The following is a 25,649-nucleotide window of genomic DNA, read 5'->3' as shown; positions in this document are numbered from 1 at the left end:
AACACCTTCTGTTTCGACCTGTCCGGGCAGAAACACTTTTCATTCTGATCTTTTTGGTTATGAAAAACTTCTGTTTCGACCTCCCAGGGCAGAAACATTCTTCATTCTGATCTTCGTGGCACTGAGCTTTACATACATGGAAAACGTCTGTGTCGACAATTCTGAGGGCAGAACAAATGTTCATTCTCATAATGCCTTTGTGATAAACATGGTACTGAATTTTAAGGCTATGAAAGACTTCTGGGCTCGGCGCCTCCCAGCATACCTTTAGTTCTGGACGACAGGTGGCGAGGACATTGCAGCAGCTTGCTTGACGGAAGTGTTCCGCATAGCTCCCAAGGTCCTCGCCTGTAAGTCGTTCTGCAGGCTTCCGCCAACATAGGTGTGACCACCTGGCAAGGGCTTCAAAGCTCGCGAGCTGCATGTGCTAGATATTGTCAGTACAAGATGATCTATACACCTTCCTTTCCGAGCTGGCTATTGTCTGCAAGATGCTGTCACTATCATCCCCACGCCAGCATTTCCGTGCTGGGTATTGTCAGCAAGAATCTGTGACAATCCTAACTCTTTCCGGTACACATCTGGCGGCGGAAGTCAGAATGTCAAAGCATGTACTTTGCTTCGTATTGTCAGCAAGATGTTGTGACTATGATGGGAGACTGGACTATAAGACACATCCCACAGTCTCCGCTGTGATCCGCTGAGTAATGATCCTTACGCATCTCTTTCTGGAACAGATTTGACGGAATTTCAAAGCATTCAGTTTACTGTGTATTGTCAGCAAGATGCTGTGACTATCATGGGAGACTAAGTTATAGAAAACACTCCATAGTCTCTGCTGTGATCCACTGAGCTTTGATCCCTACACATCTCTTTCTGGAACAGATTTGGCGGCGGAGGTCAGCAGTTCAAAGCATTCAGTTTACTATGTATTGTCAACAAGATGCTTTGACTATGATGGGAGAAGACTAGATTATAGAAGACACCCAGTCCCTGCTATGATCACAACGCCTGTCTTTCCGGAACAGATCAGGTGGCGGAGCTCAGACTGTTAAAGCATTCATATCGGTGTGGTTCATGTTAATGTTATGGGTGGATCAGTCAATGGTATGGCGTCATGCTCTGGAAGACAGAAGGGGTACTAACTATCCGTAATAGCGGAGTCTGTGTGGGTGTTCCGAGGAATGTTTTAGTGATTACGGGGCAGGATTGAACACGAGGAGTTCCCTATAGGCGTAGTTAGGGAAGAATGATGCGTCAATAGCGATAAAAACAGATGCGGGCGTGCCTCACTTTTTCTCTTTGCTTTTTGTGTTTTGAATCTCAAGTTACGCAATTCTTTTTGAGTCGAGCTCATTTTTATAGTATCGTTTGTAAAAGTTGGTTTGCTGGTCACTTGTTTAAGTAAAAACGTTTACTTTATTGTTTGGTTTTTATTCAAGATGGACATTTGTGTAAAGAATTCCAGATATATAGGTAACCTCACCCAGCTTGAGTTTTTCGTATTTGATTATACATGAATAGATAAAGATCTTAATTCCATTATTGTCCATTCTCCTTGTACCTTGTAACTGCTTTAACCGCTGATAGTATCTAACTACAGTGTATCCCCCTTGGAGTCGATTTCTATGCATTCCTTCTGGGATACATGTGAAAGGGAAACCGTTACAGGTGAAACACCCAACACAGGAAACAAGAAGACAGTGGTGGGACAATACAAGGAAGGATGCGGGGTAGCTCCATGCGCTCTGTTTTAGCGGTCTGACCTCTGCTATTTTGGCGGCAACGATCTGGGTCCCTGTGCGGTATTTGGGGCTTGTTTTAACACATGTTTTCTCCCCCGACCCGACCAGTCTTTATGCCTTTGTCTACGGAAACTATGGCCCCGTATTATATCGCCATCAGCTGTGAAAAGGACAAGGGTTTGGTGAGGATGGGAAAACGTTTATTCGCGCTAACTGCAGCCGTGTGTGTTCCACGTGCAGAGCTATTGTATTGTGATTGTCCTGGACATGGAGTGGCTTGGTGCACTCAGCCCCGAACCTTGTTGTGCTTTGTTCACTGTTGCTGGGTCAGTCTCGTACGTTTGTGATTGGCGGTAAAGCCTCAAATTAACTAAGCGAAGTCAACAACGCGAAGTATACAGGAACTTGAGTTTTTGGTAAAAAGACTTCGCGAAGTCGACTTCTGGCTCAACTAAATACCGCCAAGTGCTTTGGTGTACTAGCCGACCTTGCATGTAAGCTTTGGTCAGTGTTGCTGGCCATGATCTCTGTCCAAATTGTTTGAAGTGAATGTACAGTAAAAATGCATGCCCCTAATTGGCCCCTGCTGCCACTGATGCTGGATCAGTCTCACTTGTCTTTGAGCATTGTGTCCTTTGGTTAACTAATGGACTTAGCGAGTGTTCTTTGGGCTGTGAAGCTGGATCTCTCTCACTTGTCTTTGAGCATTGTGTCCTTTGGTTAACTAATGGACTTAGCGAGTGTTTTTTGGGCTGTGAAGCTGGATCTCTGTCTAAATTGTTTGAAGTGTATGTACAGTACAATGCATGCCCCTATAATTGGCCTCCGCTGCCACCGAGGACGTTCAATCTCATTTTCAGTTATCATCATCTCAAACTGAATGGTCGTCGGTCGTGTCATTCAGGGAGGGGATGAAATTTGAATGGCCCCCTCAACAATGCGTGTCAGTCGATATCGCATTCTAAAACCGCGATCATTGAGACTTCGTTTTGAGTGTTCTGTCAACACGTGTGTCGTGTTCGTGGTTGTACACAGCTTGGTGTCACGTGCCAGGCTTTCCGTCGGCCCCAGAAAGTAGGATTCGTCACTATACAGTTGTACCTAAGACCAGTAATAGAGATGTGGTTATGGGGTGGGTGGGAAAATTGTCGATGTCTACAACTTTCCATGTGACTGTTTACGTAAAACGTTTCCATAAATTCTTTTCTGACTCACAAGATGAGTGGAGCTTCATACATGTATTGGTAATTTGTCGACTCTTTAGTACTTGTCCTTTAGGACTTGTCCTCGTCGATTTGCTGCCGCTCGTTCTACCTCTGTGTGGGCGCGATGGGACAAAGACAAGTAACACAAGGGATGAGAAACAAAAGAACAACATTTACTTAATGAGTAACAGCAGAGAGGGGAGTACATAAATCTATTATTACTCTTTTCGGTAACAGTGATTGGTGGAGATCTATGTGAGACAATACAAAAAAACAAAACAAAACAAAACACTCACAGACATCCACACACCGTGCAGGGAGAAAGCGTTATATATCTTCCACGGTGTTGTCCACATGCCGCAAAAAACAACAACCTTGAATTCCACAAGTACTTCAAACCCCAGCTTCACTGTGACACAAACATGGAGAACCATGTCCCCTCCCCTTCAAGATCAAACACTGGACACAGCCGGAGGGGTCGGAGGCGTGGACTGACGGACAACCAGGTAGAAAAACACGGACCACACTTTGGCATCCGTCCACAAAGAGCTTTTTCAACTCAGCACATTCGAACGTTGACGCCTCAAAGCTGGCTTGCTGCTCCAGCACTGAGAGGAGGCGGCGGAGTGTTGACTGCGGAACTGTTTGTCCACCTTGGAAACGGGGGGTGGGGGTGGAGACTGAGAAGACTGTTATTTTGTGAAGAGGGGATTGTTTGTTGTTTTTGCTTTGAGTGTTCGCACGGGCCTTCTGTCCTGTTTTTCTTCCTGCTGTACAATTGATTCCACACACAAATGAAAGAGAGAGAGAAAGGGGTTGTTCATTGTTTTCACATTTTTATCGTGCTCTCGGTGCCCTTGGATTTGCTGTCGGTGTCTTCTTTTTCGTCCGAGACTGAATAATATAAAAATGGGGGAAACAAACGGGGACACGGCTGTGTGCATGTTTGTGTTTTCTACGAGAACTTTTTTTCTTAAACAATCATTTCTGTCCCCCCCCCCAAAAAAAAAGGAACTAAACACACTATACAATATTATATGGGGAAAAAGTACAAACGATATTTCAGACATTTCAAAATACAGATAAAGATCTTTTCCACTTCCTGTGACTCCTGTTTGTATTTCCATGGAGGGTTGTTCGTCATCATTTCCTTGATTGGCAATCTCCTGTTCGACTGTAATTTTTTGTGTCGACTATAGTCATTTTCATCGGATAGTTTTGACTATTTCACGGACCACACACCTGCCAGGTAGTCGTGGCGTCGGTGAAAGATATTTTTTGACACGTTTGCGAAAGAAGACAGATCTGGCAGATGGCCTCAGAATCAGTGGAAGAGCCTTGGAATAGCAAATAAAAACCGGTAATGACACGCGTGTTTAAACAGCATCAGGTTGTAGCTTTAATTAACTGTGGCACGACTGAACAGGTGCAAAGTCAATCCCGTTAAAATTTTGCTATCTTTACTGTCGTTTATATTTGTCTTATTACCGCCGGGCCTTGAAAAATGGTTTCCGCGTTGCAATTTGTTTTCGCGGAAGTCCCGCGTGGGTTTGCACGCTTCCGGTTGAATTTTTAGAGAATCATTGTACGAAAACATGCAGACTTTGGCTTCCTTTAAAAACATCAACAAACAGCGAAAACAACAACTTCACAAGCCCTTCACCGCACCCCCACATAAAAAGGAAGATAATTAAATTCATTTATTTTTATCGTACCCTAACACTTGAAGCACAGACACACACACACACACACACACACACACACACACACACACACACACACACCATCACCACATACACACACACACACACACACACACACACACACACACACACACACACACACACAAAATAAGCAGAAAAACAAAAACCGCCATTTTGGAACGACGCTGTGCATTTTGTTGAAGAAAACCACTGTGTGTGATCTGAAAAGAATAAAATATAAAATCACATAACAGGATCCTGCAACAAAGAAACCCTCGAAAGAAACAAAGAAACAAGCAAATAAACAAAAACACCGTATCAAAACATTGTTTTCAACTTAATTTAGACAGCGGAGGTGTCCTTATTTGACCCAGAAGACATTTGTTCCACACCCACATATTTTCACTGACCCCATTCCCACTTTGGGAGTTCCTATCATCCCAACTTGATGTTCCTTGCACAATGTGCAGGATCTAGGAGCAAGGTTCTACGACCTTCAGTTTAGATGGAGAAACTGCGCTGATTAGAAAGAGAAAGGAGGAGGACGCATTCACTGAGCTATCGGGTCAAAAGCATGTTTGTTATGGGGTTTATTCCTTCAGCCCTTTCATTCACGGGGCGTTTTCCGGGAAGTTTTTTTTCTAGACCCCGAGGAAAGTCTGCCGAATGTACATTGTAGTTGTGTGCACATTTTTGCACTCACAAATCAAGCCTCATGAACACACGTCTCTGCTGAAGAGATCTGCACGGTTGCCAGACGTAAACAGGAAAAAAAAATAAACAAAACAAACACTGACACACACACACACACACACACACACACACACACACACACACACACACACACACACACACACACACACACACACACACACACACACACACACATATATATATACAACACCCAGCAGCATTAAGACACACACACACGCTCCAAAAAAGCAAACAACAACAAAAACAAACAACAACACCAGCAGCACCAACAACAACACACGCACAAAAGCAACAAAAACAAATGTTCAACCTGCTCCAAACATTTCCAACTTTCTTATCGTTTAAAGTGCTGTTAAGCGTGTGTGCATCAGTTCATTGCGTTAAATGTGCAGAAAATGTTCCAATCGGCTCTAAGCTGTTTCAAGAAGGACCCGTCGACATATAATACGGCCCACTTCGTTATGTTAATGTTGAACGAGGGAAAACATGCTATTCCCATGAGACCAAAACACAAGGTTTGCTGGCTCCAAAGAGAAAAGACATTATCGTTACACGATAACTGTCTTTGCCTCAGTGATTCAACAGAGGTGCAACCTTGAGTTTCTAAAACTCCGACGTGTTTTGAAATTGAAATGTGTGGAGAATAAACGGAAACATCTGTTTAAGGTGAAGAAAGCATTCCGCTAACTTTGTCACGTAGTTGCTGCACGTGCTGTTATAAATCATTGTCTGCATTTAATGTGCAGAGTGATGCGGATGTTTTCTATTTGTGGAAGCTGCAGTTCCTGAGTTGTCTGCCCTCTTCTTTACCCAAAGCGGTTCCTAATGGTCGGTGCCTCACGTTTGCTTTTGATTTTAATTGTTATTTGATTGATATAGTGAATGGAAGAACTTCAGTGATCGTAGCATCATGCCGAGTATTTCCGTTTTCTTGATTCATATATTTGTGTAACTGTCTCTCAAGATCGCATAAGACACATTTTAACGGCAGAACATTTTTTTTTAAATAAAAAAAAGTGGGCACGGCTTTTCCTGGAGAAAGGTGTATTTTTTCTAGTATAAGATTCTGTGGCAGATCCCTTCAGACTCAGCGTATAGCCTTTCACACTTTTCGGTAGAAACCATGCATAAAATGTCAAGGTCAGTGCTAAAAAAAAGTCAATGCCCTACATTACTTTTTTTTCTTTGAAACTTGTATAAACGCCCGGTATTTATACTGCGAATGGGAGACAATCCAGCGTTTTCTCTTCTTGTTCTCTCTTTCTCTCTCTCTCTCCTCTCTCTCTCTCTCTCTCTCTCCTCTCTCTCTCTCTCCTCTCTCTCTCTCTCTCCTCGCTCTCCTCTCTCTCTCCTCTCTCTCCCCTCTTTTTCTCTCTCTCTCCTTTCTCTCTCTCCTTTCTCTCTCTTTCTCTCTCTCTCCTCAGTTTCTCTCTCTCTATCCCCTCTCTGTCCCTCTCTCTCTCTATCCCCTCTCTCTCTCTCTATCCCCTCTCTCTCTCTCTATCCCCTCTCTCTATCCTCTCTCTCTATCCTCTCTCTCTATCCTCTCTCTCTCCCTCCCCCATCCCTCTCTCTCTCTCTCTCTCTCTCTCTCCAACATCCGCGCCATGATCAGTGTCTATCTTCAACATTACAACGATTTGGATCGTTGATCATACACGTCCAACCTTGACAGATTTGCTGTGTAATGGGCTTGTCGCGCTATCAGTAGTATCATCGTATTTTGCAGCGAGTTCCCCACCATCTCAGTTACATCACGTGCAAAATGGGTGTTTCTACTTTTTGAACCCAGAGCTGCACTTTCCTAAAGGAAGTTTTGAATGGTAGAATGTCGAGAAGCCGAAAGGGTGAGAGAAAAAGGCACACGTTTTCAGTTCGGATTTCATTTGGCCGCTACGGTGGGCTCAGCTGTTCTCAGATATCGCGCGCGCGCGTGTGTGTGTGTGAGTGTGCGTGTGTGTGTGTCTCTCTCTCTCTCTCTCTCTCTCTCTCTCTCTCTCTCTCTCTCTCTCTCTCTCTCTCTCTCTCTCTCTCTCTCTCTCTCTCTCTTGATGATAATGATGTCGACAATGATCATGATGATGATGATGATGATGATGAGGTTGTTGCAGTGTGTGTGTGTGTGTGTGTGCGTGTGTGTATCTGTGTGTGTATGTGTGTGTGCGTGCGTATATGTCTGTGTGTGTGTGTGCGCACATGTGTATGTGCGTGTGTGTGTGTGTGTGTGTGTGTGTGTGTTGTATTGAGTGCGAACGTGATTGCAGGCATGCGGCGCGCGTGTGTGTGCGATTCGACTTTTCTTTTTCTTTGTATTATATTGACATACATGTACATTTCAATGTTCTATCATGCATTATGTATTCGTATAGGTAATGTTGTAATTAGTAATACTGTATGATTGCGATTGACAATTGCCCTTTTATTGTCTTTATTTTTATGTCTTAGTTTAGCAGGGACAGATTGTAAGACTAGGCGTGAGCTTAAAATCTCCATCCTTCTATCTATATATATGTACGACTAGTGTCTGTCTGTCTGTCTGTCTGTCTGTTCGCGATGCACGGCCAAAGTTCTCGGTGGATCTTTTTCAAATTTGGACACCGTATTCAGCTACACCCCGGACACAACCTCATCGATGAGATATTTCAACACGTGCTCTCAGCGCGCAGCGCTGTGCGCGATGAACCGATGTTTTGTTTGTTTTGTTTTTTGTTGTTGTCGGGATCCACTACCAGTAACTCTTCCTTATCTTCTCCAGTGTTTTCAGCCGCGATTATCTCCCTTCCTCCGTGTGGCGTCAATCCATATTCCCGTTACTACGTTACTATTTTTAGAAGGTCACTGCACGTTACTATTTTTAGAAGGTCTCCAGTGTTTTGCGCGTTTATCTCCTTTCCTTCGCCCGGCAAAGCCGGGTCCCAGGCGCAGCCTGGTATTCGGCTCTACTTCTTACCGGCGAAGCCGGTACCCGGCGAAGCGGGTAATCATCTAGTGAGTAATAAAGTTCGTTCGTTCGTTCGTTCGTTCTCTCTGCCCAGAAAGAGAAGTATTAGTATCTTTGTGTGGGAGGGAAGGGAGTGTGAAGTCGAAGTTTTACATACCTAACAGGTGAAGCACTTGCACTTTGCTTTGGCTGTTTCTCTTGAAGCCGCGAAATGTAAGGTTCAATGGGGGGTCATCATCCTGTAATTAATTAACCTTTTCGGCGTTCGGCAAATATTTTAACGTTCTTAACCAGCAGTATAGGCATTAACTGCTGCCAGCACACCCAAGATTATTCGATAACGAAATGCAACACTGCCAATTTTAAAGCAAGGTATGAGAAGCAGAAAGTGGTACATCAGTACTATACTGATGATCTGGGTGTTCTTAAAAAGGAGGAAGGGAACCAATGTGAAATTTCTAACTGAAAAAACACGTAAGGTATACGTACTCAGACGAGTTTTAACACAAAATGTTACTTCTTATCTGAGCTCTTAGGAAACATAAATTAAATCAGCATTTTTCCGTAGCAGTGATGGCAACCGTGTTCCTCTGACTACCGTGCTCACAACTGTTGACCTTTCTGCTGCTGCTGCTTTCAGAGACTCTTCTCAGAGGACAGAAACAACACACACAAACACATACAAAATATCGGCATAACTCAATCACTGCTAGTATTGTGACATTCAACAGCATTTAGATAATGTCATTTGTCTGACCAATCAAGAAAGTCCTCCGAGTCTGGCGCTCCCCGCGTAAATTGTCATCTGCAGCTAGCAGAGTGCACAGCAGTCCATTAGAGCCAGCAAACTGCCCAGATCGCCCCATGAAAAATACATTGACACGCGCGGGACAGAATCGATCGGGGCTCTTTGGCGGGGGTGGTGTCTGGATTCAGGAACGAAATGAAAGAGAGTTAGAGATGGAGGAGGGGGGGTTGGAGTATGTGGCGGGGGAGTTCTGTGCAATGTTTGTGAGGAAAATAATGATGGAATGACTCCGGTGAGATACAGTTTGCTGACATTTGACTTGAAGGTTGTCGCTGATTTCCCCTGACACGTTGTCGTGTCTCCGTCACCAGGCTATAATAAAGTAAGGCGGATGTGTGTGTGTGTGTGTGTGTGTGTGTGTGCGTGTGTGTGTGTGTGTGCGTGTGTAATGGGGGGGGGGAGATGTGCAGTATATCTTGAGCTCTCTCTTCAACTCGTTTCTTCTTCCCTTCCTCCTTTGTTTCCTTTATCTTTTGCAAAATCGGCACGGGAAGCATAATTACCTGCATCCAGAATTATACCCCAGCTATTTCAGTCTTGTTGCTCTTCAAAAAGCGGAAAGGCTATCGGCGCAGGGTTGCAACCTTCAATCAGCACACGACCCAGACTGAATGGTCCAGCAAAAGGCATCGGGCCGTGCTCTTCAGCGTCGTAGATCGAAGAAGCCTCAGGACAAGTGTTTTCCTGGCACGCGATTGTGCTTGTGAGCGAGAGAAAATCACGAGCATTCTTAGCGTGGAAGGAAATAAAGACGTCTCTTACTGTGCTCTGCTATCTTGTTGCTTGTTGAATGAAATGTGGGAGTTCGGCAGCTTCTCGCGTTGACGATTCCGGATGTCTCGTTACGATCTCGCGAAGAGAACGAGATCAAGGCTACCGGCGTTCTTCTTTTTTGACCGGCCTTATGATTCGTTACTCGTGGTTACAAGAAGGGGCTTTATATTCCGGAATCCTGCTTTTAGGTGTTCGAAACACCTTGCTAAGAAAAGAAATCGAAAAAAGTAGACGTTGCTGTGCGGGGGATGGGGGTGGCGGGGGAGAGGAAGGCAGAGAAAGAGTGTGTCTGAACAAAGATGTTATTTATAATTATTCTGTTCATGAACAAGATTGCTTTTTCTCCTCTCAGTTTTGATACTTAACCAGACTGTTTCCTACCGCCTCTTATGAAATCAACTTTCCCAAACTGAAGCAAGCATTTAGACGAACACTTGTTGAGATTATTTTGACAGCTTAAACAGCCTTACTTAAAATATTTATAGGAGTAGAAGGCTGCAACGATTACATCTTTTGGCAAAGTGATGAAAGGCAAGTGGAATTCAACACCAATTCTCCGGCGGGATTTTAAAGGCAACCAGGAGGATTTAATAAGAAATGTTTGCTTATTGGCATAACTGAGGTGCACCCTCTCGTTACCAAATTCAGTGGGACAAGCCTGTTTATGATTATAGTATTGTAATCTTGCTCTGCGGTGAAAGGTGCTGTCTTTCCAATGTAAACGATCGTGTAAACAAACGCAGATCGGTTCTGGATTTTATATGGGGATAAAAGCATCCTTCCACCTAGACGCATACACAAAATGAACAGCCTGGCTGCTTCCTGTGCAAAATGGGAACAAGTTGTCTGAATTGAATTCGTAACCAATACCTTTGTAAGTCTGCAGAATCAATTCAGCAAAATGAATAAATACATTTAAAAAAAAGCACTCTTCAAAGACACCATCTAGGCTGTTGACTGTTGGTATATGTCCAAGTGGGACTGATGCTGTCCTGGTAAACCCTTTGCAGTTGTATGGTGATTTACAAAAAATGTCTAAAATGGCAGGAAGGTCTCTGTAAGCTTCACAGTTCCCCCCATCCCTCCGCCGAGAAAAATCACCTTTTGTCTCCTCATCTCAGTTGCGAGACCACCCCAGCAAGGAATTTATATTCCTAGATTTGCTTTGATCCATGCTCCATTTTCAAAGACCGGTATCAGTTTGCATCGATGAGCGCCAATTTGTTCTTCCCTCTGCAGCTTTAAATCTAATTTGGTTTTCTGTCTGTTCGTTTTTGGGTTCCCCCCTCTCCGTCTGCTGTCGGGTTTTAAGACACGCTTGGCTTGATTCTAATAACGGCAATACTTCTGCCTTTTTCATGTTTTTGTCTCTGGTGTTTTTGCGTTTCTGAGTCATATTATATGCTTCCTGCTGGTTGTGTCGTGATGGTTTAAGACCCTTTTACCTCAAAGACATCGAGATTTTTTCATGTTGATACCTGGCTGTCTCAGATTTGCACAAAGGGGCATTGACATAACTCCCCCCCTACACACACACACACACACACACACACACACACACACACACACACACACCTCCAGGAAATCGGGAGTACTCCGTTGAGGGTATTAAAGCTTCTTCCTGTAAACTTCTTATTCTGCGCCAAGAAAGCAAAGTGCCGTGAAGGATCGCCGTGGTGTAAATCAGGGAAGTCACCTGTATCCATCGCTATATAGTTGTTGGGACTTGTTCATGAATTAACGATCCTGGCATACTGTGATTTAAAATATGATTAAATTCTCACCGAAATCACTAATTTCACAAGAAATCACCACACAAATGATGTGGGTAACTTGGACTTTCTCTTTCTTCATTCGTTTGCTCTTTCCTGCCTCTCCCCCCCCCCCCCCATCCCCACCCCCTCACCTCACCACTCCACCACCAGTTAGTCGTTTAACTTACACCGACATCTTCAAACATAATTACACGCTTCGTAAAGTGTATGCACGCGTTTGCCTATAGAAATTGCCGTGTTCATGAGATCAACACATTCGGCTTCGTTTCTGAAAATGAAGAGTCCTTCCCATGAAAACAGTTTTGCTCACTGTCTCGTGACATTGTAGATCCGCCCGGGCTTTCACATAGAATAAGACCATCCCTCACTTGGACACATACCACAAATCAACACCCTGACTGCTTCCTGTGTAGAGTGGGGGGAAATTGAAGTGGTATTTTTGTTTTTTGTTTTTTGGATGAATTAATTTCGGAGATTGGCACTAGTAGCTGAAGTTCAATCATCATAACATTCCCACTCTGCGCACAAAACCTTGATCAGGCTGTTCTTCTTCTTCTGCGTTCGTGGGCCGAAACTTCCACGTACACTCGTGTTTTTTGAACGAGTGGAATTTTACGTGTATGACCGTTTTTTTACCCCGCCATTTAGGCAGCCATACGCCGTTTTCGGAAGGAAGCACAGGGCCGGACTACCGGGGGGGTTATGGGGTTGCGCAACCCCCCCCCCCCTAGCCTAAACATGTACCTTACTTATTTAATTTTTTTTTTATTATTGCTTATTTTATGCCGTTTCATGCAAGGAGCGACCATTTTCCTATCTCAGAATATGACCTACCCATCAGCTTCAGGGGGCTTCGCCCCCTGACCCCCACAACGAGGGGGAGGGGGGGTTCTAGGGTTTCCGGACCCCCCCCCCCCCCCCAGCCAAAAAATAAAAATATTGAATGAGGCATGCATTTCTTTATTTTACATTGAGTTTCAATTTTTGGGGTATTAATCAGTGACAAAATCTGCTGCCTGAAACTGGTAATGATCATCCTCAGAATGCACCAGATTGCACCATTTTGCATCCTTTTTTTCAAAATTTTCCGGGGGGGCATGCCCCCGGACCCCCCTAGCAAGCTAGGCGCTTTGCGCCGTCGGCTCGGCGCTTCGCGCCTTCACACCCATATCTTCACAATATACTTTTGAAAAAAACCACCCATAAAATGAACTGATCCGCCCCTGTCGCCAGGGGAGACATCCCCCTGGGCCACCACTGGCAACCCCCCCCCCCCCCTCCTCTTCGCCTAGTCCGGCCCTGAAGCATGCTGGGTATTTTTTTGTGTTTCTATAACCCACCGAACTCTGACATGGATTACAGGATCCTTTTTCGTGCTCACTTGGTCTTGTGCTTGCGTGTACACACGGGGGGGGGGGGGGGGGGGGGTGTTCGTACACCGAGGAGAGTCTGCACACAAAGTTGACTCTGAGAAATAAATCTCTCGCCGAACGTGGGGACGAACTCACGCTGACAGCGGCCAACTGGATACAAATCCAGCGCGCTACCGACTGAGCTATATCCCCGCCCCGTCAGGCTGTTGATTTGTGGTGTGTGTCCATGTGGAGGGCTGGGTCTGACCCCATGTGATAGATAGCCTGCTGCCCACACCTGAGATGACGGTCAGCCCAACCGTTTCACAGCGGAAAGAGTGTGCCTTTGACTTGAGGGTGAACATCGTCAAAACGCACGGTCATTTGTGGACGCAAAGAAGCAGTAAAATCGGCACAAAAATAATGATGAGCAATCTACTGAAGGGCTGTCACGAGTATTTGAAAGCTCTTTCCTCTATACAGTGGAACCCTTCTTTGAGGCCTCCACAAATCTGAGAAATAATCAGGTCTTGAAAAGGACAGAATCTTAAAGGAGGTAAATTTACAGAAGTTATGGACATACAAACTTGAAAAGTCTTCAAACGGGGTGTGGGGTGGGGGGGGGGGGGGGTCTGAAATCGAAGGGTCTGAAAAGGGGGGGGGGGGGAAGGGGGGGATTTCCACTTGTACGTCGTCGGTATCTGCTTACTTACGCTCTTGACAACTATTTCATGGCGTAACCCAAAAAGCGCTGGGGTCTGTTACAAAGGTAAGCAGTACGAGGGGTGATAAAACAGGACTAGGAAGATAGACATCACAGAAACAATGGTCTGGAACGGGGGAGTCTTGCCAGCAGAAGGGAGGGCACAAGGGTGTGATCTAACTGGGTCGGAAGCAACCGGTTGATGGGGGGGGGGGGGGGGGGTGTTGCAGACACTGCACATCGAGTTACAGCCCACGCCCAAACTGGTGAAGAGATGCGGGATGCGTGTTTATACAGGTTAAGGGGAGAACGACCGAGTACTCAGAACGGAACCGAGACAAAAATGACGACATTTTTCTTGTCTTGGACTGTCGATGTAACATCCCGTTTGGTGACATCAGTTCTTCCCCCCCCCCCCCCCCCCCCCCCCCCGTGGGGAACAAAACGGGTCTTACATCGGCAGCCTGGGGAGCGAAAAATGATATCATGTCTCGTTTCCGTAAAGAGTGTTGGGTCGTTTCCCGCGCAACCTCTGTATTGTCTCGGTGGTTCATTTCTTCTATACCGACAGTCAGTGGGAGTTGTTCTTACGGTTAACTCCGATTTCGTAAGAAAGACTGCAGATGATAAGGTAAACAACTGACTAACAATAAAAACAGACTCACCAGTAAATTCACCAGAAAAGTTGTGTGATTGTACGGGTGTTACTGGCGGCGTTTGCATACCAACGTGGAAGTCAAGTTGTTTTTCACAATATGTCTTATTTTGTCAGATATATAGTGCAGGTTAAACAATTAAACAACACGGAGAATGTTCTCATCACGCGGATCATTTTCCCCCCTGAGCAATCATCTCTGTCGTCACCTTACCCCAGAATTTAACCCAGTCTGGATTTTTTAATCAATCCGTGGTAACCTGGAGTTTTGCTGCTTGGTCGATAGTGTGAGTGTTGGGAGTTAGGAGGTGTGTGTGTGTGTGTGTGTGTGTGTGTGTGTGTGGGTGTGTATTTTGAAAGCAGGCGGTTTACACGTGTGCATGGTATGTAACTTGAATATATTGAATATGCAGCAGTTGTAGGCACACACAACAATAGTTATTTTGATTTAATGTTAATTAAATGCACGTTGTACTTGATAATCGTGTTTTACGTAAGCACCTGCAGCAGTTGCACCGACTGTAATTAAACCCTTTTTTACCTGTCTCGTTTATTGCGCGCTATTAGCCATACATACGTCCTTGGTACAAGTAGACGGTTTCGTTTACAGTTTGCTAAAACTGTCGTGGATCACGTGCTGGCTTTCATTGAGCACAGAAAAACAAAGCACACAGTAAGAATAGGGTATAAAAAGCAAAATAAGAAGGAAGGACCCCCACCCCCGCTCTTTGTCTCAGTGTATGTCGGTCTCTCTATCTCTCGGTCTGTCTCTGTTTGTGTGTGTGTGTGTGTGTGTGTGTGTGTGTGTGTGTGTGTGTGTGTGGGGGGGTGTGTGTGGGTGTGTGTGTGAGAGAGAGGAGAGAGAGAGAGTGACACACCCACACACACATCTTCATAAAAAATGTAGCCAGAGAGTCAAGGCAATTTCATGCCAAAACGTCAGTGAGGATGACAGATTCGGTTTACGTCACGCCTGTGTCAACAAATCTTTAATGAGATATGAAATCCGTCGTTTTTATAAGATTGTAAACGGAACGAATGTTTCCTTACACAAAAACGTTCTTTTCATGGCCAAGGACGTCAATGTTTTTTTGGAATCATTTTCGACAAAATTATTTCAGATTTACGCGTTTGTTTACCGCCTTCTCTTAATATCACAGGTGAGATAGGCTAAATAAATCTCTGGTTTTTGCACACTAACTATATAACGGATGCTTTATGTTATTCGTCTGTTAGTGCATGTTGCTAAATCTATCTTACGTACAACAAAGCTGGGTGGCCCTTGCATAGCACGCGGATTATCTTCAGTTCTAATCTTGCTGCAAATATCACAGAATGCATTCCGGTCCACCCGAACACACTCACTGCCGTGGGACACACACACACACACACACGCGCAACACGCAACACACACACACACACACACACACACACACACATGCCCGCCCGCCCGCCCGCACGCACGCACACACACAAACACACACACACACACACACACACACACACACACACAAACACACACACACACACACACACACTTAAGATACATGTGGTGCAGACCGCAATTTATTCCTAACACTGCCGCGTCTATGTCATGTAATATGCAACCGTAGTATTTGGGATGCTGCATTACTTACGCAGTGAAGGCCAAAGCACAGTTTCGCTTTCAAGTGCGTTTCTGTTGTTTCCGCCTAGTGAGTGTTGCGTTCTGCGGAAAGTGCTGCCAGTGAAGGCCAAAGCGGTGTTCTGGCTTTGCAGATACTTTGCTTCACGTGCAAGCAATCGTGTTGATCACCACAGATCGCTGAGCTGATTTCACAGTATGGCATTGGTATCACTGACGAAATCCATTCAACTGCTGAAAAAATTCAGAAAGTAGCCAGGTCGGTGATTGTTGGTATACATGTGTCAAAGTGGAAGCATGATCTTATTAAATTCCATGTAAAGTCCTGAATAACTCCGTGGAAAACGGCTTGAACATCAGGCTAGGAGTGGACCATTGCGGATTATGTGAAAGTGTGGGTTTGGAAGAGGGCACATGTGGTCTTTTTTTTAACTCCACACATTATCAATCTACCGAACGTAACATTTTGAAAAAAGGGGTTTTGGAGGCACTTAAATGTAGAGGGAGTCTTAAAATGGAGGCACTTAAATGTAGAGGGAGTCTTAAAATGGAGGCACTTAAATCAAATCAAATCAAATCAAATCAAATTTTATTTTTCGAGGGTTGTGGCGTAAGCAATACAACGAGCTTTTTTTCAACCAGCCCTCGCCCAGAGAGGGGACTAATCTAATCACATATTTACACGGATATTAACGTAGAAAAAAAGGTAGAGAAAAACAACAACATATGAATATTTACACATTACATATTATACACAAATATAAAGCGTCGTATATGTAACGCAGTGAAAACAATGCTGAATACACATGCATGAGTAAATGTGTTATTAATTTGAGTGTTTTTGTGTGGATATAATGAACACTGATGCTTTGGACAAATGAAAATATAATCAAACGAAGTCTTCCATCACTGTGATTTTTCGTAATTTAACATTAAATACAGTGAAAGGTGTTTTTTGAAAGTATTGAGACTCATTGGGACTCTCACAAATTCCGGGAGAGAATTCCACAGGACGCTACCAGAATAGGCTAAGCTTGATTTGAAGAGATCTATCCTTGGAATTGGGACGTTAAACTTTCGGTTTGGTTTCACTTTAAAGTTTGCAACGAAAGTTCGTGGTGCACGGCCGGAAAGTATTTTGTGAAGGAGCACGCCTTCATTTAATTTAAATCTTTGTTTTAGTGGGAGAATCTTAAGTTTCTTATAATCATCAAATACAAGACTGGATTGTTTCAGTAAAATTAGTTTCAGCGCTCGCCTATGTAAACTATACAATGGTTTTAAAATATTAGCACTGGCAGAGTCCCAGATGGTTGAACAATAATCTGTGATGGTTTGTATATATGCGTTAAAGTATAATAACCTTGAGTGCTGATCTAGAAAGTGTTTAATTCTATTTAACTGATATATTTTTCTGGACATTGTTTTACATACCGACCGAACATGATGGGCCCAAGACAAATTATTATCGATATTTACTCCCAAAACTTTATGATCTCCTACCTCCTCTATTGCGTCGTTACCAATTAATATGGAATGAGGATTGTTTCGTATGTTTTGTCTCTTTTGTCTTGTTGTTATTAACATGTATTTGGTCTTTTTAGGGTGAAGACTCATGTGGTTATACTCCGTCCAATGAATGAGATCATCTACACTGTTCTGCAACGATGAATAAACTTTGTCTAATTTTTTATCAGTAGTGTGTAGGGTCGTATCGTCAGCAAAGAGTTCGCAGTTCTCATTAATACTAAGAGGAAGATCATTAATATACAGGGAAAAGAGTAGTGGTCCAAGGACAGAGCCCTGGGGAACCCCGTATAACACAGGTCTTTTGCTGGATACGGTTGAATTAACGCAGACAGACTGCTCTCGCCCAGCTAAGAAAGAGGAGAGCAGGCATAAGGTTTGGGGTGACATTCTATATTCAACTAATTTTCTTAATAGTAATTCATGATTAATAACGTCGAAAGCTTTAGCAAAATCGACGAATAAGACACCACAGAGTTGATTATTATTAATGCTACTAAGCCAACTTTCAAGAAGGTTTGTTAATGCTGTGTGGCACGAATGATTTTCTCTAAAACCTGACTGGTTGGAATGTATAAGATCGTATTTCTTCAAATGAGTGGTCAAGTGTGTAAATATGTGTTTTTCAAGTGGTTTTGATAAAACAGGAAGAATTGAGATTGGTCTGTAATTGGCGGGGTCAGAAGAACTACCTGATTTAAATAGCGGGATTACTTTCGCCTCCTTAAATGTAGAGGGAGTCTTAAAATGGAGGGTCTTAAATGGAGATGTTACGGTGGTTCTTCTCAGTTGTCTCTGAACAGCACGTGGCGAGGCACGTTCCAGGTGATTGCTGTCTCAGTGTCTGAGGATTGCTGCATGCAGCGCGGCATGTTCCAGGCTATTGCTGTCTCAGTGTCTGAGGAGTGAGGATTCGCCTGCATGCAGTGCGGTGCCGCTGGAGTCGCCTGGGGTAATTGCGGTGGGCGCTTAGGGCCCCAAGCACGTGCTAAATGCAGCAGGCTGTGCCAAGTCTCGTTTCAACATCTCACTTTCAGTCTCCCCATGTCGCAACAGCTGACGTTCCACTTTGTTCGTGCTTCTTTCCTTCTCTCATTCGGTTCACACACACACACACACACACACACACACACACACACACACACACACACACAGAAAAAAGAAAAGAAAAGAAAGAAAGAAAGAGCATCGCATGCCCATGCTCTTGTCAAGTTTTAAAATAACACTCATTCTCGTCTAGTATGATAAACTTGTTGGCACCCTGTGTATACGTAAATCCTGCAGACGTTCGCCTGTATCGGCAGTTTAATAGAGCATTGCATCAAGAGACAAGCTGCAAACGGCCGGTGTCACGAACTGAAACCTCTGCTGAACAATCCTTCTCATTGCGGTCAATGCGCATGCGCCAATCTTGGACTTCAAAAATGCGACGGCCACTGATGACTGATTGACCATGGGTAAGGGTTAGGGTTAGGGTAAGGGTTAGGTTGTTCACGACCTGATTAATCTCCCCATTTTAGCGCATGCGCATTGACCGCAATGAGAAGGATTGTTCAGGCAGAGTTTTCAGTTCTAGACTGCTGATTGTCACATTGAACGGCAACTGTAAAGAGCACCCAGTCAGATGCTCTTTGGCACCTGTTTTGGACGCTACAGGCGTTCGCCTTATTCTGCTTACACTGCAGCTCAATAGAGCAGTAAGAACAAGAAACACATTCAAAACGTGTTCCTTAAACTGTCTGCTGATTGTCACATTGAGCACCTATAAAGATGCTTTTTTGCACCCTTTATACGTTAACCATTCAGACATCTACCTATATTTGCTTTAACCCAGCAGTTTAATAGAGCATAAGAAAAAAATAAAAGCCAAAAAATTAAGAATAAAACATAAAACCTTTTTCATTGTTATATTGAGCACACCTACCACCTTATAAAGTTCTTGTCTGTCATGAAGCCGGCTTTGATACAGACGTACGCCTATTTCCGCTGAACTCTTCGGTTCAATAGGGTATAAGAAAATGAAGTTGGGGGGGGGGGGGGGGCGCCGTTGGGTGTGAGAGACTACAGAGGACAGGAAGGCAAGGCAAGGCAATTTATTTTTATTTTTTATTTTTGCAAGAGGAAGGGCTGAGCAGGAGCAGGGGCGGTGTGTTTGGGGCGGAGTGGGCATCTCACAGCAAACACAACATGGGCAGAAACAAGATCGGTCGGACTGGAGACAAGCACACATGCAGTCATCTTTCTGCTCGTAACTCGCTCGCCACTTTTTCTTTGAAGGCACAATCCTTCTCGTGCAATAGCGTCTTAACACCTCATGTCCAAAATAGTCATAGAACTGGGGACACAAATAGCTAATTAGCATAGCATAGCATAGCATAGCATAGTGAAAACTGTTCGGCTCACCCTCTCAGAACTGGCCAGGCTTTTACACGGGATAAGACCATCCCTCCACTTGGTCACCTACGAAAATTCAACACACTGATTACTTGCTGTGGTGACTTGGAATTATTTGATGAATGAATTCTTTTAGAAAACACTAGTGGCTTTTGCGAAATTATTTCATCAACAAATTCCCACGGAGCACAGAGTGCATCCATGTTGTTCATTTTAGGTTTTGTGATCAAATGTAGGGATGGTCTTATCCCAAGTAAAAGTCGGGCCAGATATGAGATGGTGAGCCGAGCTATGTGTCCAAATCCCCGGTAAAAACTTGGTCATGTCATCATTTACAAGATGGCTTACGCGGAGAGGAAGGTGCCTTTAAACGTACATTCGGTACGAGTGAGGGAGAGAGATTCGTCGATTAGGGAAGAGGTTGTAATCTTAGCACTCGGTGCTCTACAGTTCAACAGCAGCCCTGCAGTTGAAGAGCTTCAGACCAGCTCGCGCACTTCAACGCGCACGCACACATGCTCACACACACACACGCCTCACGCGCACACGCACGCACTTACACACACACACACACACACACACACACACACACACACACACACATTTTTGATTCAAGAGAGTGTGTGGGTGTGCGTGCTTGTTTGTTTGTTTGTTTGTTTGTTTGCTTAACGCCCAGCCGACCACGAAGGGCCATATCAGGGCGGTGCTGCTTTGACATATAACGTGCGCCACACACAAGACAGAAGTCGCAGCACAGGCTTCGTGTTTCACCCAGTCACATTATTCTGACACCGGACCAACCAGTCCTGGCAATAACCCCATAATGCCAGACACCAGGCGGCGGAGCAGCCACTAGATTGCCAATTCTAAAGTCTTAGGTATGACCCGGCCGGGACAGATCTATGGTACTTTTTTTCTTGTACAAGATGCTTTACATGGAATCAAGGAGGGAAGTTACATTGTATCTTTAAAATCATGTGCGCTCAAGCAAAAAACGTGTACCACATACTCCCCACAATTAAATAAATCCTCCGCTTTATCGGTCCAAAGGGAAGGGTGAGTCAGGTGCATGTGTGATACACGGCAAAGGTTAAAGGCGGCCGTTGTCTACCTGTTGCCACTTCACGCTTCAGTGTACCTGTGATGCATGGAGGCGTATCGTCGTCGGACACACTGACCACTGGCCGTGACGGCTGGACATGACCTTGAGATAGTGGTCTGCCGCCTCTGCTAGGTCACTCACTGTCACATTCCGGCCTGTCGGACAATACATTGAGGTGGACTCTCTCTCTGTGTGTGTGTGTGTGTGTGTGTGTGTGTGTGTGTGTGTGTGTGTGTGTGTATGTGTGTGTGTGTGTGAGTGTTTGTGTGTTTTTGTGTGTGTGTGTCTCTCTCTCTCTCTCTCTCTCTCTCTCTCTCTCTCTCTCTCTCTCTCTCTCTCTCTCTCTCTCTCTCTCTCTCTCTCTCTCTCTCTCTCTCTCTCGGCCAGAGAGACTGACGCTGAGGGCCAGACATTGTTCTTTGAGTGTCGCTAAAAGGCTTAAGATATACTCCCGTATTTCTCATCTTTAACAAAGACTTTATAAATACAAATGCATACACATGTTTTAAGGAAAGAAAAATACAAGAAGCCTTCAGAGCGCAAAACAACAATTCAGAATAAGAATGACAAGACTGCGGAAGGTAGGCAGTGGCATTAAGTGTATTTCGCCCACTGACGAACAAGCCCGATCGAGTATACTCACGTCTTCCGAGTAGCTTAATTAGGAAGGAACTCATTGTCAGACCTCTACATCCGATTAGCAACATTTTCAGCAGAAATTATCCACAATCCCAACTGACGAAAATAAAAAGATGAACTAACTGTCAGTGACGGGCGCATAATTAGCATCAGAACTCGGACAATTTATCTTCCCGTTCGACGTTTCACCTAAAACGGGCCGTGTTTTTTTCTCCGGCAACGATGATGTGTTCGTGCGCAACCAATACTTCAATTAAGTTTGTGAAGATGAGTTCGAGTTGAGATGCTTGGGTACGTCAGGGACCTATATTTAGATAGGTCTATGGGTACGTTGAGTATTTTTAGTTTTTGAGGGAACTGAGTTCATACCACAAAAAATCGAGTCACGTGTCAGCTTTTCTGAAGAAGTTCGTTTGCTTGTGTTGATGGAGTTCACTGTAAATTAGTCTTATTTTAAGCGTTTGTCACACACTGGCACTTGTCCCGTTTCGCCATCAAACACGCGAGTTTGGTTTAAACAATAATCGTGCAAACTGTCCACTTCTTCATTGAGATGATAAGGAGTTCAATAAAATACAACATGCACGTCGTGTTCAACGTATCACCAGTAAATGCCGTTCCCAATAGGTTTTAAGGCCTGAGAGGACGTATAAGGAATCATCAATAGAAACATTGTATACATACAAGTCTTCAAAGACGCCAGAAGGCGCAGACGACACTTCAGCGTGAGCGTGGCGCGTGCCAGTCTCGTGCACCCATTTCCGGCCGAGAAGTGGGATCGGAAAATATCCGTGTCAATTCATGAAGTGTCAACTTTACGATCGGCTCAAGGGGCTTAGCCAAGAATGCGGCCTATGTTTGGCTTCGATTATAATTATACTGTCCTGCTCACGAATACACGATTAGATGATTTATGGTATGTAAGTCCAAGCTGACCTACTTGTCGCAACTGTCAAGCAACCCACGGCAAGGTTTAGCGACAGTGTCGAAACATCGGGGCTGGGTTATCTCCCTTCTCGACCGCTTTCTGTTTACAGGGGACGATGGCTTGATGTGTGTGTGTGTGTGTCTGTAGTGTGTTAGTGTGTGTGTGTGTGTGTGTGTGTGTGTGTGTAGTGTGTGTGTGTGTCCTTCTGTTCTATCGTTTTTATGAGTTAATCTTCGCTCTTGCGTGCAGCCTATAACATCTAAAAGATCTCTCTCTCTCTCTCTCTCTCTCTCTCTCTCTCTCTCTCTCTCTCTCTCTCTCTCTCTCTCTCTCTCTCTCTGCGTTCAAGGAAAGATTGTAAAAAAAAAAAGGCATAGCCTTAAATCAGTATCATTGTTAAATAAGGTTCAGTTTAGTTCAGTTCAGTTCAGTTCAGTTCTTTCTCTTACCCTCTCAGAGGGTAGGAGCGGTAGATAACATGCTTCATTTATCGTATCTGCATGCTTACACAGCACCCCAGTCTTCGTTATGTCTCGCATCGCCTGAGTAACTTTCAACCTGATCAAATGTCAGCGAAAACAAGCTCAAAATAGATTTTGAAATCTGGAAACTCGTTTTAAAAACAAGTGGGGTAAGTCTGTGGGTTGGCTATATATTTACGAGGGTCATAAAAAATACCGTTCTTAAAGGTAGCCTACCTTTCTTCTGGTGTGAACCATTTTGTGAATCATAGCATGTTCGTTCAAGTTTGACAAGGGATTAGAGCATCACTCCATTTAGAGAGCATTGAGAGCAGCAAGTCAACCTCATCAGGCTGCGTACTGGCCACAACAGGCTCAATGCTCACATGAACCGAAAGTTCAAGCTGGCGCCATCACCAACCTGTGCCTGCGGTCAAGAAGACCAAACAGCGGAACACATCTTATAGCGATGTCCCTTACTAGATGAGGAACGAAAAGAAATGTGGCCGTCACCAACTCCCTCGCAGACCAAACTATACGGCAGTCGACAGGAGTTGGAGAAAACGACAACATTTATCACCAGTGCTGGACTGATCGTGTAACCTCTGCGAACGCCAAGAAGAAGAAAGACTCCATTTTGACACATGCCCACACTCTACAGCCAGACTGCTTTATGTGCTGATATGTTTCATCTCAATTGATTTCTTAACTGACACCTATGTCAATGTGCGCCATGCTATGCTATGCTAACTTGGTCTTTCTGTCCCCAGAACTAGTGTCTATATTTGGGACATGACGTGGTTATATCATAATATGCTAAGCCAATCTGCGCAAAAAAACCCACCTGCTTAATACTCCTAGTCCTACTCTGCAAAGGAAACTGCCAGGTGTTGGTTTTTCTTCAGATATGCCCGTGTGGTGGGATGCTCTTGTTCAATTAAATGTAAACGCCTGGACAGACCGTGTGCTGTACAGGATCGTTTGTACAGGAAGGACAGCGTCTTTAAATTTCCAACATTGTGTTAGAGTGCAGTGGGGGATGGGGGGGGGGGGGAGGGTGGCGGGACAAGTGGAGACAAACACGCTTTTCTGGCACTTCTAACGAAGCTACTCATCAGTGAAAGAGAGCAAAAAATGAGGAGCGCGATGATGTTAATTTGTGTGTGTGTGTGTGTGTGTGTGTGTGTGTGTGTGTGTGTGTGTGTGTGTGTGTGTGTGTGTGTGAGGGAAAGTGACGGAGAGGGAGAGGGGCGGGGAGAGAGAGAGAGAGAAAGAAAGAGAGAGAGAGAGAGAGAGAGAGAGAGAGAGAGAGAGAGAGAGAGAGAGAGAGAGAGAGAGAGAGAGATGGCTCCAAAATATCTTCAACAAAAGAAACACCTTTCTACTAAACCACGCAACACAATGCGTGAGTGACAAAACCTTCACTCCCAAACTGTGAGCGCTCGCAAAACAAGTTAGTAGAATATGCTCCTCCTAAACAACGTAAATAATAAAAGCGAAAGAAATACAATGTTGTGCTCACTGTTGATAGTGGACTTTGTGTGGGAGTGGAAGGTGTAGGGGAGGGTACGCAGTTACGTCATGCCTTATAAGGACAATGGTTGGGCGTCTGGTTGATAAGCCGTTCTTGGAACTCCTTATTCAGAGGCACCTTGCGAAAACCACCTCTATACACGCAAGTATGGCAGGCGATTTAAAATGTCTTTCACGCATTACGGGGATTAATGATTTTGCTGCATGATTAATGACAAGTTATCAATGAGTTTTCGAAATGTAAAAATGTGTGTAGGAATGTGATTGGAGTGCAACTGTATGGTGTTTGTTTTAAATCAGTCTGCCGGCCGTTTAATAATAATAATAATAGTAATAATAATAATAATAATAATAATAATAATAATAATAAAACATTCTTTTATAGCGCTGTTCACCGCCAAATGGCAGTCTCATGGCGCTTTACATTAGACATTAAAATTCAACATTTTACATATAAAGAGTTTCCTCGTAGGAATTAACATACAAGCATTACAAAAAAAATTAAAAATTCATAGACAACGACCACTTATAGTTATATAAGATAAATCTAGAAAAATTGTTTTTAAAAAGATGAAAATACATAAGATAAGTAATAGACACATAGTTACACATAAAAAGTCTGACAAAAAAACCACAGAACTTACATAAAAGCGTACAGATCTAAAACAGAACGAAGATGTAACACAGACTGTGGTGCAACACATTAAACAACTAACAACAGTAGTTTTCTTCCTTGTATCTTTAGGATAGAACAGAAAGCTTCTCCGGTTTAAAGTTGTCCGGTGTAACACGAGAAAATTACTCCCACGAGATTTTTACTCCGGAGTAAACATTTCGTACGAAAAAGTTACTCCCTTTACGAAAAAATCACTCCCCCATTGCACGAGAAAATTACTCCCCAAGACAGGTGAGTTCCGAGTAAAAATTTCGTACAAAAATGTTACTCCCCTGACGAATAAATAACGAATAAATTACTTCACCCCAACACGAGCAATTTAACTTCCCATGCCAGGTGTACGAAAGTTTTACTCCCTTGTCCCCTGTTAGTCTTGGTGGTGGAAGGGGT

At 44.1% G+C, this 25,649-nt stretch overlaps 1 protein-coding gene across 1 annotated transcript in view; it reads left to right on the top strand.

Moving 5' to 3' along the window:
• LOC138970969 (uncharacterized) overlaps positions 1-25,649 on the top strand; it is a 148,856-nt gene that overhangs the window by 98,604 nt on the left and 24,603 nt on the right. The gene's annotated exons all lie outside the window — the stretch shown is intronic.

Source organism: Littorina saxatilis, linkage group LG7 (assembly GCF_037325665.1).
Source record: "Littorina saxatilis isolate snail1 linkage group LG7, US_GU_Lsax_2.0, whole genome shotgun sequence".
Taxonomy (NCBI): domain Eukaryota; kingdom Metazoa; phylum Mollusca; class Gastropoda; order Littorinimorpha; family Littorinidae; genus Littorina; species Littorina saxatilis.
The sequence above is the reverse complement of the archived record's forward strand: the minus strand, read 5'-3'. Positions and strand labels throughout refer to the sequence as shown.